At 40.2% G+C, this 16091-nt stretch overlaps 1 protein-coding gene and 1 non-coding gene across 3 annotated transcripts in view; both read left to right on the plus strand.

The window, feature by feature from the left end:
* RARB (retinoic acid receptor beta) overlaps nt 1-16091 on the plus strand; it is a 166374-nt gene that overhangs the window by 50193 nt on the left and 100090 nt on the right. The gene's annotated exons all lie outside the window — the stretch shown is intronic.
* On the plus strand, nt 6839-6957 carry LOC111736263. Its single transcript, XR_002779143.1, has one exon. It is a non-coding gene; the product is annotated as a 5S ribosomal RNA (ribosomal RNA).

Genomic DNA, 16091 nt, shown 5'->3' on the forward strand with positions numbered 1-16091 from the left:
CCACAATATGCTCACAACATCCTCTGCCCACCCCTAGATAAGAATAAAAGTAAAGATTCTTTTCTTTTATTGTCAAATTAAAAACATAAACTAAGCCAGGTTCCTGGATCGTTCTACTGGTGTTAACAATTAAGGATTGTACATGGAAGCACAGTAATATCAGGAAATACGGCTACCTTACATAACTCATTTGGAAAAATGCCATTCTTTACTAAGAAATACTGTGCTTAATTAATTCGTGCTCCTAGGAGGTCAACCTGGGGCACTCATTATGGCCTTAATTGGTGGTATAAATCCTGAGACCCCAGAGGAAAACACGTTGTGTGGTTAGTGGTCTCTGGCCCTTTGGCTGATCATGCACCGGTGCCGGCCCCATTTTGGAGAGTGACAGCTTCAGGTTTTGATGGCTTTGGGTCTGGCCACAGTGATATTGAGTTTAAAGGCCAATGTGCAATAAGAAAAGAAACACAATGACTGCCCTGGTGTTTTGCATTAAACAGTGTGAGACAACCCCACTACCTTCTGACTTGGAAAAATGAGTTTCTTTGAACTCTGGTTTTTCGTATTAAATTATATTCATTATACAGCCCATCTGGAATCTCCTGCCAGGCCAAAAATCATCGTACAGACATTAGCAAAAGGAAGTTAAATGTAATTTTTTTAATTGTATACTTTTCATTTCTATTTATTTTTCCCCCCTTTTTATTGGAGAAACCAGATGGAAAAAAAGGCAGGAGCCTCTCCTTCACTCTGGTTCCCTTCGGGAGCAGAGGCAGAACGGTCCCGGCTGTGGCCCCTCTCGTGTGCTGACTAGAGGTGATGATGGGCCTGTCTAGATTCCGGGGATAATTGCTGGAAAGGTCAGGAGTTCAATTTGAAGCTCGCCCTGGATTGGGGTGCTGAGGTTTGGAGAGTAAGAACAGCATGGTGGCTAACTTTGGGCTTTCCTTGATGTGGGTTGCCACAAATTATATTCGACAGTGTGGAAATGGAACTCACAAATGTCACATGTGATGCGGTTCATTTTTGTGTCCTGGTATTGACTTGGTTATTTTGTTGGGAGTTGTCTGTTTGCTGGATCTTGACTCCGTGCAATAAGGCCCCATATTTGGAAGACTTTTGGCTCTCTTCATCTCTTTACATTTACCAAATCAGACATGCCTCACAAAACGTACAGACCTGAGGCTCATGCTGGGGACATGTGGGTGTGTGTTTCCTTGTTCAGAAGCATGGAAATCTCAAACGTCAGCACTAGAAGGTACGTAGAGATCATTTCAAAGGTGTGAAATGGAACTGCACTAGCCATTCCACAGTTGCCGGCGGTCCCAAAGCCAGTTCGAGGCAGAGTGTAAAACCAGCTCACAGCCCTTTGAACTTCCATTTGGGTGCTTTTCCTCTTTGGCTATCCTACTACCCTGGCAAAAGGTGTTTGGCAAACTGAATCATTCCTCCACACCGCCCTCCACCCAACCACATGAGCAAATATTTACTGAAAGCCAGGTATGGTACTAGATTTGGTGCTGAGAATAAAAAAGCTAAAGAGTTATGACAAGTCTTCAACTTGATAAACTACATCAGAACAAATCTATCGTCTCTATCTGTTTACACTCTTATCACTCATCTGTTGATTCACTCAAGTGAATTCCTGAGTTGCTGTGTTTGGAAGGGATATTTTAAGTTCAGATAACGGTGAGATACTCTTGGCAATATACTGACATAGCAGGTACCTGTGGGCATTTCTTGATGATGGTCTTGGGGGTTTAAAGGGAGAATAATTAGGGTTCATTTTGAATTTCTAGTAGTGAATCCTTGTATCCTATGTACAATTTTATTTCAATCAGAGATTAGTAATTTCATTATCTAAATATATTTTCAGTGCTCTAAGTATTTTCTTTAGACCGGGACGAGGTCTTCAAGCACACCTGGAAAGGATATCATTTGATATATGTTTTCATGCTTTATGACAGGGGATCCCAACCCCTGGGGCACAGACCAGTACTGGTCCATGGCCTGTTAGGAACTGGGCCGCACAGCAGGAGGTGAGCAGCAAGTGACTGAGCGAAGCTTCATCTGTATTTGCACCTGCTCCCCAGCGCTAGCATCACCGCCTCAGCTCCACCTCAGATCATCAGGCATGAGATTCTCATAGGAGCACCGGTCCCTGGTACCAAAAAGGTTGGGGACCACTGCTTTACAACATACCTGAGATTCGAAGGGCAGCGGGAGGAGGATGCTCTTCCTTCTCACTTAACACGATGATTGCCTTTGTGCCTGGATGTTGACATGAAGTGTCTGCTGTCACTTATTTCCTCAGTTAAGAGCTTCTTTAAGGACCCTGGCCCTGTCTTACCCTCATTCATGCTTGACACAGTAATAGACACATCACCCACGTAAATAACAAGTCCAGGTTTTCCTTTCCTTAGAAGTGTGTTAAAGATATGTCCACTAAATGGGTTACTTTGGCTTTAAATAATAGACCCCATAGCTGCTTCTCTCTTCCTCAAAGTGAGAGGTGGTTTCATATACCACTCTCCACTTTCAACAAAGCAGATAAGGTATCAACACAATTAAAAGTGAAAAATAATCTGTCCGCTTTGCCGGTAGTAAATGCTTACAGAACACACACTGATACAATAGATTTTAAATAATTTATGTCTGGCACTTTTTTTTTCAATCTGTAAATGAGGACACCTAATGCGGAATGGCCAGCGTGATACTTTATCCTTCCCCCATTAAGATAACAAGATGAGGGGCAATGATTCAGATCGGTATATTTTTGGAGCACGGCGTGGATAAAAATTAAAAATTAAAGGAGATGATGCCCTGAAATACTTTGGGTAAGCAAGCTCATAAAAGCCATTTGGAAACCTGAAATTATAAATGAATTTAGAGTCTCCTAAAAGCCCTTTCTGTTTTCTTGGCAGAATTAAAGCATTCCTTTTGTGTCACTGCCTTTCACCAGGTTTGTTCTAATGCTCGCTAAGGTGTAATGCTCAGCCCTAATGTGTCTCTTGCAACGTCTTTGGTCTGAACGAAGTAAACTTCAGGTGATGTTAAAAACAAATAGGAATTAATATGTGATGGATTATGTCTTCCCCCTAAAGACATGTTAGATCTCAAATTACCGGGATCATGTGATTCACAACTTATTTTTCAGTCTTGAGCTGATGGTTGATCCAATCCTGAAGGATTTACCCAGCTGCTATAACTCCTGTTGGCAGTAAAGGGAATTGCCCCCACAAATCCCTAAAGTCTAGGGACATTGCTGTCCCACAAAACAAAACTGCTAAGCTGTTTATAAAAAGTCATTCAATCCTTTGGTGGCTAAATGTAGCTGGATCATGATTTATGGGGGCCTAGCTCTTTTCCCTACACCTGCTTATGGACATTTTTTTAATTATTCATTTGAGAAAACTCTGGATAAAAATATCAGTCCTAAAAATGTGTGTGTTCCAAGGAAGAACGCCAACAACATCCAAGGAAATTTCCAGTCCTGTTTGATGTAAGGAAAATAATTCCCCAGTTCCATATATAGATGCTCATGAGTGCTTTTAGATAGGTTCAAAATAAACACGCCCTCCTAAGTTATCTTCTTTGTCCTTCTGGAGAAAATTAGAAGGGAAAATAATGTTCTATGGAAGAATCTTCTGAAAAGAGCAAAAATAGGGTCAAACACTCTCAGAGCTTCCAGGTGAGGCTTTCTGGCTTGGGGAGCCAGATCTGACACCCCTTCTTCTGGACCAGAGTATGATATCAGGCACAGCTATCTGCTAACAAGCTCGTCCTAGGCAGCAGAAGGCTTTGGGAAGTAGCCACTGAGGAGAAAAATGTAATTTTGATACAGGAAATAGAAGAACATACAGGTTTTCACTCAAGATAGATGTTTCTTCGTCTAAAGCCAGCAATTTTGGAAAATGAAGCTAAGACTTTAAAAGTAAGGGCTCTGTCAGGGAAAATAAAACAGGTCCCCCTACATCCATTAGGCCGCTTTTAATTGAAAACTGGAGTACAATCTAACTAATTGTCAGGTACCTCTTTTATTACTTAGACCATTTACCCCCTTCTCTCCAGTATAATCAGAAGGCAGCTACTCTTTTTAGCAACTAAAGTCAAGTATGAAATGGAAAAGCAGAGAAATAACACTTAAAAAATTGATTGTGTATATTCTGTCAGATTTTCTCTTATAAAATAGGTACAGAAAGTACAAAAGTTAAGTTCCTCAAAACAGTAGTAGCTCCAGGATTGTATTTTTATATAGCATGGTACTTAGGTGGAAGCTATAATGTGCTAATTGCAGGCAAGTTCATGTTGTTTGAAAGAGTTTTACCTATTGCTTTGGGGACCTACTTAATTTCAAATCTTGGCACTGTGCTGACATAATATAGCAACTTTAATTTTAAAGATCAAGAAAGAGGAGCTGTGGGTGAAATTTGAGCCTATTTCTTGCTAATTTAGAATAAGAAAGAAGGGAGGTTGGGATAACTCATCAAGTTAGGATGTCCGTCTGAATTTATGATACTGGAATTTTACTATTGAAAATATAACCTCCCGTTTCCTTTTTTTATATTTCAGGAATTTTGCTGGTGGTTATATTTATTGAATTTAGGTTTTTATTTTGACCTTTCATTTCCTCTCTTTTCTTCGACGTGGAATCTCCATATGACATCTAAAAGGCAAAATAACTTGTATATGTTACTTTTTTAATTATCAAAGGTACACATGTTCCATCACAAGGATGGTTATGCTTGCAAAGGACCTCTGCTTGCAAAGGACTCCTGTTTTGAGGGAGAATGAGACACAAAGATCAATCATTGCAATGTTGCGGAATGAATGTTACAGCAGGGTATGCTAGGGTGGTGAGTGGGGAGTCACAGATGCCTAACCACTCTTGGGGCTGTATTTCAGAGCATGAGCTGGTGTGAACCAAAGGACAAGGCAGGGAAGGGACTTTTGAGTTATAGGGAACAGCATGGGTAAAGGCTCAGAGGAAAGAGAAAACTCAAGGTTTGGGGGGCCTGGATAAGTACAATTGGACAAAGGGCATGTACAACTTTGAGAGAAACATAAAAGAGAGCTATTTTGGGACATTTTCGCCATAAAATCATTGAGAATTAAAAATGGTTCAGGCATGCTCTAAACCATTTTGTTGATGATCTCAGTGTTTAAAGGTTGTGGATTTGGGATAATGCACTGTAACAGATCTTAGCCTGGAATCACCGTGGCTTTTCCATACAAGGGCAGAATCTATTTTGAAAGCTGAAGCTTAAGCAGTATTTTCTCAATGAACTGATAGCGAGGTTTTTTGTGCTATCAGAGCAGAGAAGCAGAAGGCTGCGTCCAATAAATACCCATTATTTTAGTTGTCTGACTCTTGAAATCTTAAATGGCTTCCCTTCTCCTACTTGTTCTTCCTCTAGGATTTCTTCCTCTTCACTTCAGATTCAGGATGTAACCACGTTTAAAATGAGTCAGAAAAATTCCAGTGAGAAGATTCCAGAATGGTCCTGAAAATTAAATTAACTTGGAAAAAGTACAACAAATTGTGGACAAGCATATTTTTCTTTTCTAATTTTGGCCCTTCTTAACATCGTAAAACAATGCAAGCACATCCTAATTATCGGTGTCTGTGAATGGCCTTTGAATCATGTGATATGCAGAGTTGCTACAGTGTGTACATTGTCATCAGCCATCGGTTGTGACAGAGCTAAGTCCTGACTGTGTTGATGGTGAAATGTTGCATGCCAAACTTCTAAAAGAGATTTAAAAACTCATGCTCTCTGACAGAATTTAAGTAGATTTGAGCATGTTTTGGCTCTTGTCTCCTTCTGCTTACCTTTTTTTCCCTTCTTCAGTACAGAGGAGGATCTTTAATTTGGGTCCAGATGAGATTTAGTAATTGATGTGCAAAGCAGCTGGAGTCTGCTAACTCCTGGGCTGAAGCTTAGGAGCTATTTTGGGGTATTTTCTCCGTAAAATAATTGAGAATTAAAAAAACTTAAATACATTGGCTTCTCGCCCTGTTATATTTAGAGTAACCCTGATAATAAATCGGTTACTATGGATTTCACCATGGAAGGGCACAAAATAACTGACCCAAGCAATCTAGAAAACAGATGTCTTTGGTTGGTTTAAAGGAAATTCTCAAGACCAGATTTAAAGACAGCTCTGCGGAGCCCAGTGACATCGTCCATTTTAGAGTTTTTTTTCTGCCTTAAATTTTTCTCCCTGCCATCTCTCAACTCAAATTCTTGAGAAGAGTAGAAGTGGTCCCCATGATACTGTATTTATAATATTTAACCTGCTCATCAGAAATTCTTTGGGTAACAGATTAACTTTTCAATCTCATATTCTTCACTTTCTTTCTCATTTACTCTCTGTGTGGATGGCTCCCACATCGGGGTCAGAATGAGCTTCTGGGCACCCTCCTGAAATTACGCCTAAATATATATGCTATTAGGGAAGAAATTTTATCCAATTCTGAAAAAGTTCTCTGTATTCTTTCTCTTCCTTCTAGCCCTCTCCGAAGCCCCTTATGTGTAAAGGAATTAAAGTTTAGTAGTAGAACATAAACTACCTCCTGAATGGTTTCCCTTTCTGGCTCTTGCTGGGGCCATAGAATTGCTCAGAAGCTTCAGGGGTCGTCCTGAAGGGAATCATGTGGTTGTGGTGGATTTGCTTAATTCTGTCTCATCTACAATCTTAAGACTAGCTTTATAGTCAACCAAAGGTTAAGAGAGACCATCCAAGACTTCACATCTTCACAAAGGAAAAAGGTTGGAAATCTTTGCTGTAGATGGTATTGTAGGGCCAGGACTGGCTTCCTAATTTGCAGGAATCTGTCTACGGCCATGCTACCCTGAACATGCCCGACCCCATCTGATCTCGGAAGCTAAGCAGGGTCAGGCCTGGTTAGTACTTGGATGGGAGACCACCTAGGAAGACCAGGTTCTGTAGGCATAAAAAAATTAAAAAAATAAGGGATTGTAAGCTGACAAGGTCCTTGCAATCTGTGAGGTCAACCAAAAGTTGACCTAAGTAAATAAATAAATTACAGGAACTCATGCAAAATGAAAATGCTTGCGTCTTGTTCCAAAGTTTCAGAATTTCAAGACAGCGACAGCAGAGCAGTAAACCAAGCATGAGGTCCTTCTAAGTGTGAGGCCCTGTGTGACTGTACAGGTTGTACATCCCTTAAGCTGGGCCTGGCCTGTAGCAGATCTTTTTACGTTTTGAAAATAACTGTTCTAACTAGTAGTGTTTACTTGCCTTATGAAATTCTCTATCCCAAAGTTTTGTTTTGAGATTATTGATCGTAAAACCTGATGATTAAATGCCTACAATTAGAATGAGGTTATAATAATCAAACCTATATGATAGCTGGCCACTTTAAAATATTATTTTAAACAAGGTCACGTTTTACAAATTGGAAAAAGATATATATATATATTTTTTTTTTACCTAAATTAAAAGACATTTTATCCGACTGATTAATCTCTCCTTACTGTGGGTTTTCAGTTTATATTACCTAGTAGCATTTCTTCCCTGGATCATGTTCCTGTAAAATAAAGAATATTGTGACCTGAATACATTGGCTCGCTGCCCTTCCTGGGACATCTAAACTGTGCAAGTGTAGACCTTGGTCTCTGATGTTGTGAGTTCAGGTTCTCGGTTAAGAGCACTGGCCGCCTTTTTATTGGTATTCCCAGGGAGTTTTAATTAATTGAGGATTAAAAGGATTGAGAGCATTGGCCTCTGGGTCTAACAGGGGTTGAGCTCTCAGGGGTTCACCTGACAAAGTCCAGGAAAATACCATAATCACAGTCTTCCGGAAAGATTGGTTCCCACGGAGACGATGTTTTTGCTAAATCTGTAGTCATTGCCTTCTTTAGAACCATCTTTCTAGGCATCTCCCAAAATAAAGGTTTGCCTTTCTAACCTAGGCAAGAGTGAATGTGCCAAGGAAACTTCTGTTCTGAGGAAGTTGAAAGGAGACAGCCTAAAATACAGGGTCAGGTTCAAAGTGAAAGGACAAAAGAGACATTTTCCCAGTTAGCAGGCAAGAGGCGCTGTAGAATAAAGGGCCTTATAGAAGCCATGACTATTAAACTCCGGAGTGCTTAATCTTCGCTATTGTCATTCATTCAGCTTTACTAAATTCTTAACAGTGGGACCTTGTCCTGGTGGGAATTTTTTTTTTTTTTTAAACAAAAAAATAACTCTGAGCCTCTACCTCTTCGGACAACTCAACTTTCTTGTTTGGAGTATAAATCTTACGTTGTTTTCCTTTTTCTGGCTCAGAGTGTGGCCCCCTCCCTAAGTTGACTTGTTCAATGTGCTTTTCGTTACATTCATGCCCACCCTCCCTGCTTAGGAGGAAACTCTCCGTTTGTCATCAAAATAGTAGGCTGTTTTTCTACTTTCTCCCTCCCTCTCACCCATTGTCTTTCAGTGGGGTGAAAAGGTCTTTACTTTTCTCTTTCTCCCTCCCAAATCTCGCTATTAATAACTTTTCAAACATTGTCACGCATAGACTTCCACTAGCTCCGAGGGTGTTTTTTGTTTGTTTAAGGCAACGTGTTTCCTGGTCTGAAAACCGGGTTTCCCAAAGTAGCTGTGATGGGATTATTCCATACTCACCTCCCACCGGCAGCATCTTTGCTTCTGGATGGAAATGGAAATTGCAGCTCTGGGACCCCAGCACCTCACTGTGCTCCATCCAGCCTTGCGGCCTGGGGGAAGGACTGCTCGGGGCAGCCACCTGGTCACTTCTTGATTGAGATGGGGTTGAAGTCTTTTCCTTTTCATGACCAAGGAAAAATGACTAAGTGACTTCTTGCTTTCTTTTCTTTCACTCTGGAAGGAGAATTTTGTGTGGGATAGAAATTAACTCTGCAAAAACCCGTGCAAACAGATGCGCTTCTCACTCTCCTCTTTGGGTGAATTTCTCCTGATCCAATGCTTTTATGATTAATACAGTATCAGTTTTTCTTTTAAAAAAATAAGGAAAGAAAATAGTTTTTACTTAGTGCCTTTCTTCAAATGATCATGATGCGTTCGACACATGTGAAACCCTATATAAATGGTTCTAAGGCTAAAAAGCAACTTCTATTCAAAACACTGTAGTATAAATTCTTACAAGCAACGTTATGATTAAATGAGTCAGCAGATTGCAGAGTTATTTCAGAAATCAAGAATTTTAGGGCTGCGTTCCTGCCCAGACCTGAGGGCAGGCTCAGGGTTTTAGTATTTGTATTGATACTCAGAGCCCACTATCTACTTAACTATGTGCAAAACAATAACATGATGAAATCAGTGATTCACAGCTTCCTGAATAATCTTTGCAGACTGTAATTCTGACCCTAACCATCTCCTGCACGGAAGAGTAAGGGCCTCCCCAGTAAGTGCGTGAAGTGCCTGGCATGGTCATCATGGTCTTCCTCAGTCTGAATATCAATCCCGTTTTCCAGTTGTGGTCTCTCTCTCTCTCTCTCTCTCTCTCTCTCTCTCTCTCTCTCTCTCTCTCTCTCTCTCTCTCTCTCTCTCTCACACACACACACACACACACACACACACAGATCCATTCATCCCCATTATCCACATCTCTGCCTACCTGGACCACTGGCCCTTTCCTGCACTTTCTCACCCCTGACCTCTGCTGCTTATCCATAACGGTAAAAGCCTACCCCTTCTTTAGAGCTGGAAATAAGAGTCAGTTCTCCTCTATTTCTTTTGAGTTCCTATGACCTTTACTCCGTAGATATTTTATGTGTACCTACTATGTGACCTTTACTCCGTAGATATTTTATGTGTGCCAGGCACTCTCCTGGGTATTTTTTCACTTTCTGCTTCCATTAAAGTTTTTATCATTCTGCTTGGTGGCCTCTGCTATTTACTGTTCACTCAACTTATCATTATTGGTTGATTGAGAAAGGGCAGAAACCATACTTATACAGTTGAGACGATAAGGGGCTCTGACCCCCATGCAGTCAAAAGTTAGTGTGTAACTTTTGAATTCCCAAAAATTTAACCACTAATAGCCTACTGTTGACCAGAAGCCCTACTAATAACATAAGTCAATTAATACACATTTTTTACAACAAAATAAGCTAGAGACAAGAAAATGTTATTAAAATCATAAAGAAGAGAAAATATATTTACAGTATTGTATGAGTTTATTGAAAAAATCCATATGTGAATAGACTGGCGCAGTTCAAACTCGTGTTATTCAAAGGTCAACTGTACATCTTAGTATGCCCAAGGGAGCCCACTGTACCAACTCCAGTTGATTGGCATTCGATGAATGAATCGGTATGTGAATGAGTAAATACAGAGATGGGCTTTGAAATCACGAGGCTGTCTACCCACAAAAGCCTATATTGTTAAGAGATTCAGGACGGTGTTCCATCTTTGGGAATCTTTATTTTAAACTGTAAATGTATATTGGAAATTGTTCAGAAGAAAGCTTTGAGAAAAGGAGTTTCGTCAATAACCATAGATACCATTCGTGGAGTACTTGCTATGTGCTGGGCATCGTGCTGATACTTTATGGGCATTCCCTAATTGGGTACATTCAGTAACTGCAGGAGGTAAGTATTTTTATTATGCCCATTTTACAGATGAGAAAAACTGAGGCCTTAGTGTAACTCACTCAACATCACTCAGTGACAGACAGATCAACTCCTCATGTGCCTGAAGTAAAGACTAATTCTTAATCTCTAGGCCAGTATCTAAACTGACAAAACTCTGTGGGAGAGGATGAGAGTATTATGTGTAACAACACCCGAAATCTAGAAGGTCAAACAAGATCTATGAATGGAAAAAAAAAATTACAAGAATTAGAGTAATGATTTGAGAGTATTAGAGGAGGGAAGGTAACTTAATCTCATATCCAGATAAGAAGAGAGTGACCTGAACAACTTTTCTCCATGCCCTCTATAGAGTTGGGATTTGAGACAAGCCCATCAAAGGAATTATTAATTTTAGATTTTAAGATATAGGGGAATATTTAGTTTTAAAAGAGACAGTTATTTTTCCTTTTGATTTAGGATTGTCTCTGCACTTTAGCTAATAGAGGATTAGTTAGAACAATGGTGCCTCATATCCCCGACGGGAAACAGAAGTAATCTGAATCAGATATGGGCGCTCCATGAGTATTACTAAGACATGAAGCGTGAACCAGATGGCTCTAACGCATATGTGGCCTTCTCTACCACGAGTATTTTTTTTTTCCCTTTTGGGTGCAACCCCCCTCCTTTGATAGCAAAAGTAGAAGAGCATAAGCTAAGAAAGGTAGAAAAATCTATGATTAGAAAACACTTAACTCAGTTTGTGACGAAGAGCTATCTTCTTGTTCTAGGTAATTAGAGTGTTAATTATGCTACTGACCATGACTGTCACAAACAACAGAAGTCATGGTTAACTCATAGAAGCCATAATTAGACAACAGAAGTCATAGTTAACCAACAAAAGTCATGATTAATTAACAGGAGTCATGATTAACCAACAGAGGTTACGATTAACAACAGAAATAATAGTTAATCAGCACAAATCATAGTTAACCAACAGCAATCCTGATTGACTAACCTGATTACAACTAAAATCAGTGGATCTTTTACTAACTTCAGAGAAATCTGGTTGCTTACTTTCTTAAGTACAGATAATATCATCATCAAGGAATATATTATTATTGAAGAATTTTTTTTTATGGCATTAAGGTATAATATATCCGAGACTATCCCTCTGGCTCTGGTTATAGTTGAAGACTTCATCAATACATTCACTCATTCGGCATTTATTTACTGAATATCTACTGTGTGTCAGGATCTGTCCCAGCCCTGGGGATATGTATCAGTATAATTTTATTAGGTGTTGAAATATTGAAATACTTTTCTACCAGTTGTTTTAACAGCCGTTACTTTGAGTCTTTCCTTCTCCCTAGCCGAGTCCACTGTCTTGATTCCAAGGAAACCATATTAAGTGCTGCTCAGAGACCAGTTTAGAGCCCACGACCTGCCTGCTTCGGTTCTGGGGAACCAGCCCCCATGCTCATTTTTCTCCCCTGTCAGGGAGGCCTGGATCCCAGCAAGGAAGATGTCACACTCGGTGGAGGTACTGTGACACCTTAATGTGGCAATCCACGATGCCCATTCAACTCCCTGAGGCTGTGACCACTGGGCAAAGGCTGGCATCCCCCTGTGTCGCCCATTTAAACTCTGAGGTAGACAGTCCTATTTTAGTATATCATATTTAAATAGGTATAATAGAGAGGGAAAAGCAAAAAATCAAGGTTGCCTAAAAGAGGAAGCATTCATGTGTGCTTGGATCTGTCAGAGAGGGCTTCCTGGATGAGGTGACATATATCTTGAAGACCTGATAGAAGTTTTCTGGGTTTACTTGGAAAAGGATGTTCTGGGGAAGTGAAATTGTGGTGTCAGCAACCCTAGACTTAGTGTCAGAAAACTAGACCTGCAAACTCATAGCCATGAACGTGGGGCCGGTTATTAGAGCGTTCCAGCTTCAATCCAGCCACAGCTACCTGCCTGAGGTCCCTCACAGAGATGTTTGGGAATCTTTATTTTAAACTGTAAATGTATATTGGAAATTGTTCAGAAGAAAGCTTTGAGAAAAAGAGTTTCGTCAATAACCATAGATACCATTCGTGGAGTACTTGCTATGTGCTGGGCATCGTGCTGATACTTTATGGGCATTCCCTAACTGGGTACATTCAGTAACTGCAGGAGGTAAGTATTTTTATTATGCCCATTTTACAGATGAGAAAAACTGAGGCCTTAGTGTAACTCACTCAACATCACTCAGTGACAGACAGATCAACTCCTCATGTGCCTGAAGTAAAGACTAATTCTTAATCTCTAGGCCAGTATCTAAACTGACAAAACTCTGTGGGAGAGGATGAGAGTATTATGTGTAACAACACCTGAAATCTAGGAGGTCAAACAAGATCTATGAATGGAAAAAAATAATTACAAGAATTAGAGTAATGATTTGAGAGTATTAGAGGAGGGAAGGTAACTTAATCTCATATCCAGATAAGAAGAGAGTGACCTGAACAACTTTTCTCCATGCCCTCTATAGAGTTGGGATTTGAGACAAGCCCATCAAAGGAATTATTAATTTTAGATTTTAAGATATAGGGGAATATTTAGTTTTAAAAGAGACAGTTATTTTTCCTTTTGATTTAGGATTGTCTCTGCACTTTAGCTAATAGAGGATTAGTTAGAACAATGGTGCCTCATATCCCCGACGGGAAACAGAAGTAATCTGAATCAGATATGGGCGCTCCATGAGTATTACTAAGACATGAAGCGTGAACCAGATGGCTCTAATGCATATGTGGCCTTCTCTACCACGAGTATTTTTTTTTTTCCTTTTTGGTTGCACCTCTCTTCTTTGATAGCAAAAGTAGAAGAGCATAAGCTAAGAAAGGTAGAAAAATCTATGATTAGAAAACACTTAACTCAGTTTGTGACGAAGAGCTATCTTCTTGTTCTAGGTAATTAGAGTGTTAATTATGCTACTGACCATGACTGTCACAAACAACAGAAGTCATGGTTAACTCATAGAAGCCATAATTAGACAACAGAAGTCATAGTTAACCAACAAAAGTCATGATTAATTAACAGGAGTCATGATTAACCAACAGAGGTTACGATTAACAACAGAAATAATAGTTAATCAGCACAAATCATAGTTAACCAACAGCAATCCTGATTGACTAACCTGATTACAACTAAAATCAGTGGATCTTTTACTAACTTCAGAGAAATCTGGTTGCTTACTTTCTTAAGTACAGATAATATCATCATCAAGGAATATATTATTATTGAAGAATTTTTTTTTATGGCATTAAGGTATAATATATCCGAGACTATCCCTCTGGCTCTGGTTATAGTTGAAGACTTCATCAATACATTCACTCATTCGGCATTTATTTACTGAATATCTACTGTGTGTCAGGATCTGTCCCAGCCCTGGGGATATGTATCAGTATAATTTTATTAGGTGTTGAAATATTGAAATACTTTTCTACCAGTTGTTTTAACAGCCGTTACTTTGAGTCTTTCCTTCTCCCTAGCCGAGTCCACTGTCTTGATTCCAAGGAAACCATATTAAGTGCTGCTCAGAGACCAGTTTAGAGCCCACGACCTGCCTGCTTCGGTTCTGGGGAACCAGCCCCCATGCTCATTTTTCTCCCCTGTCAGGGAGGCCTGGATCCCAGCAAGGAAGATGTCACACTCGGTGGAGGTACTGTGACACCTTAATGTGGCAATCCACGATGCCCATTCAACTCCCTGAGGCTGTGACCACTGGGCAAAGGCTGGCATCCCCCTGTGTCACCCATTTAAACTCTGAGGTAGACAGTCCTATTTTAGTATATCATACTTAAATAGGTATAATAGAGAGGGAAAAGCAAAAAATCAAGGTTGCCTAAAAGAGGAAGCATTCATGTGTGCTTGGATCTGTCAGAGAGGGCTTCCTGGATGAGGTGACATATATCTTGAAGACCTGATAGAAGTTTTCTGGGTTTACTTGGAAAAGGATGTTCTGGGGAAGTGAAATTGTGGTGTCAGCAACCCTAGACTTAGTGTCAGAAAACTAGACCTGCAAACTCATAGCCATGAACGTGGGGCCGGTTATTAGAGCGTTCCAGCTTCAATCCAGCCACAGTTACCTGCCTGAGGTCCCTCACAGAGGTGTTGTGATGACTCAGATTCAAAATAAATGTACAAGCCATCTGAAAGCCCTCTTGTTGGTGTCCTGTAAGCGCTAGGTTAGTCCCAAGAAATTGCTGTTTTTGCCCATACAGGTGGAGGGTATGTCCTCCCTTAGTCTTCAGACACCACTTACTCCTTGGCCATTGTCTTTGTCCACAGAAACACTCTCATTCCCAACTCTGAAGCTATTCCAACTCGTCACTCCCTGGTGCTTACACATTGGGATCACAGAAATTTATACCTGGAAAAGATCTTAGAAATAAGCCACCCAGCTCCTCACTTAGGAGAGGAGAACTTAGCCCCCCAGGGCTGTGACCTGCCCAAAGCCGCACAGCAGCAATGAGGCAGCTGCAGCACAGACCCTTGCCATCCCCTCCAGGTTCTTCCTCTTCTGCCTCCCATCTCCTCTCCCCTTGGGCTGCTCCTCCAAACAGGGCCAAATCCTTCCTCTTTATATGCCTAGCTTTTCAGTCTTTCCTCCTCCAGATGTGTCTTTATCCATCCACTGGCTTCAGAACTATTACACTTGAACACAGTGCTTTAAAGCCCATTTTTACATATGACCAGTTTTGTGTTACAGCTTTGTTTCCCAAAGTATAAGATTCCCAATTTTAAGTGGTAAGGATTCATGGCTTTAAATCACATTGATTTGGATAGTGAGAAACTTGTTTCTTTTCTCTGAATTTCTAAAAGAGGAAGTCTCAGATCAGAGCTGATCTGTCTGTAATGCTTGCTTAGCTCCTTGTGCAGCGAGAAGTGAAGAGGCCTGGGGCTCCAAGCTCTTAGCAGATCCAGTGTCCAGCCAGACTGAAATTACATCTGATTATTGTTTCATTGGACTTCCATTTTATTTATTTTATGAGTACCTTCTAATATTGACGGTTGGTGCTAGTTTTCCAATTAAGCCAGAGATTAAAAGTTTCCATTTTAAATAGTGTTAAGTATAAAAAGAGTCAACCTAAATAAAAATATTAAGTAAATAAAATTGAGGTGGCATGAAACCATGATGCCACCCTCACATACACACATACACACGAATGTGCACATATACACGTACGCACTAGGTCCTCAAAGCAGTGGTCTAAGAAAAAGCAGGTTTTATGGAACTATTCACGTGTCGACTGGGGAGAAGGAAGATTTGTACAATGTAAACATCTCTTTGGCCTCAGAAGGCATTTCTGTTTCCCCAACCCATGTATAAAAATACCTCCCAACATATATTTTAGTCAGCAAGTATTCTACCTTGATGAAAATGATTTACTGAAACTTAGACCTTCTCCTGAAATCCAGCCAAAAATCTGATTTGGAAAACCAAGAAGTCCTATTTAGTTTCTGTCATCATTGTTACTGAACCACACC

Source organism: Pteropus vampyrus, unplaced genomic scaffold (genome assembly GCF_000151845.1).
Source record: "Pteropus vampyrus isolate Shadow unplaced genomic scaffold, Pvam_2.0 Scaffold1, whole genome shotgun sequence".
In the NCBI taxonomy this organism is placed as follows: Eukaryota; Metazoa; Chordata; class Mammalia; order Chiroptera; family Pteropodidae; genus Pteropus; species Pteropus vampyrus.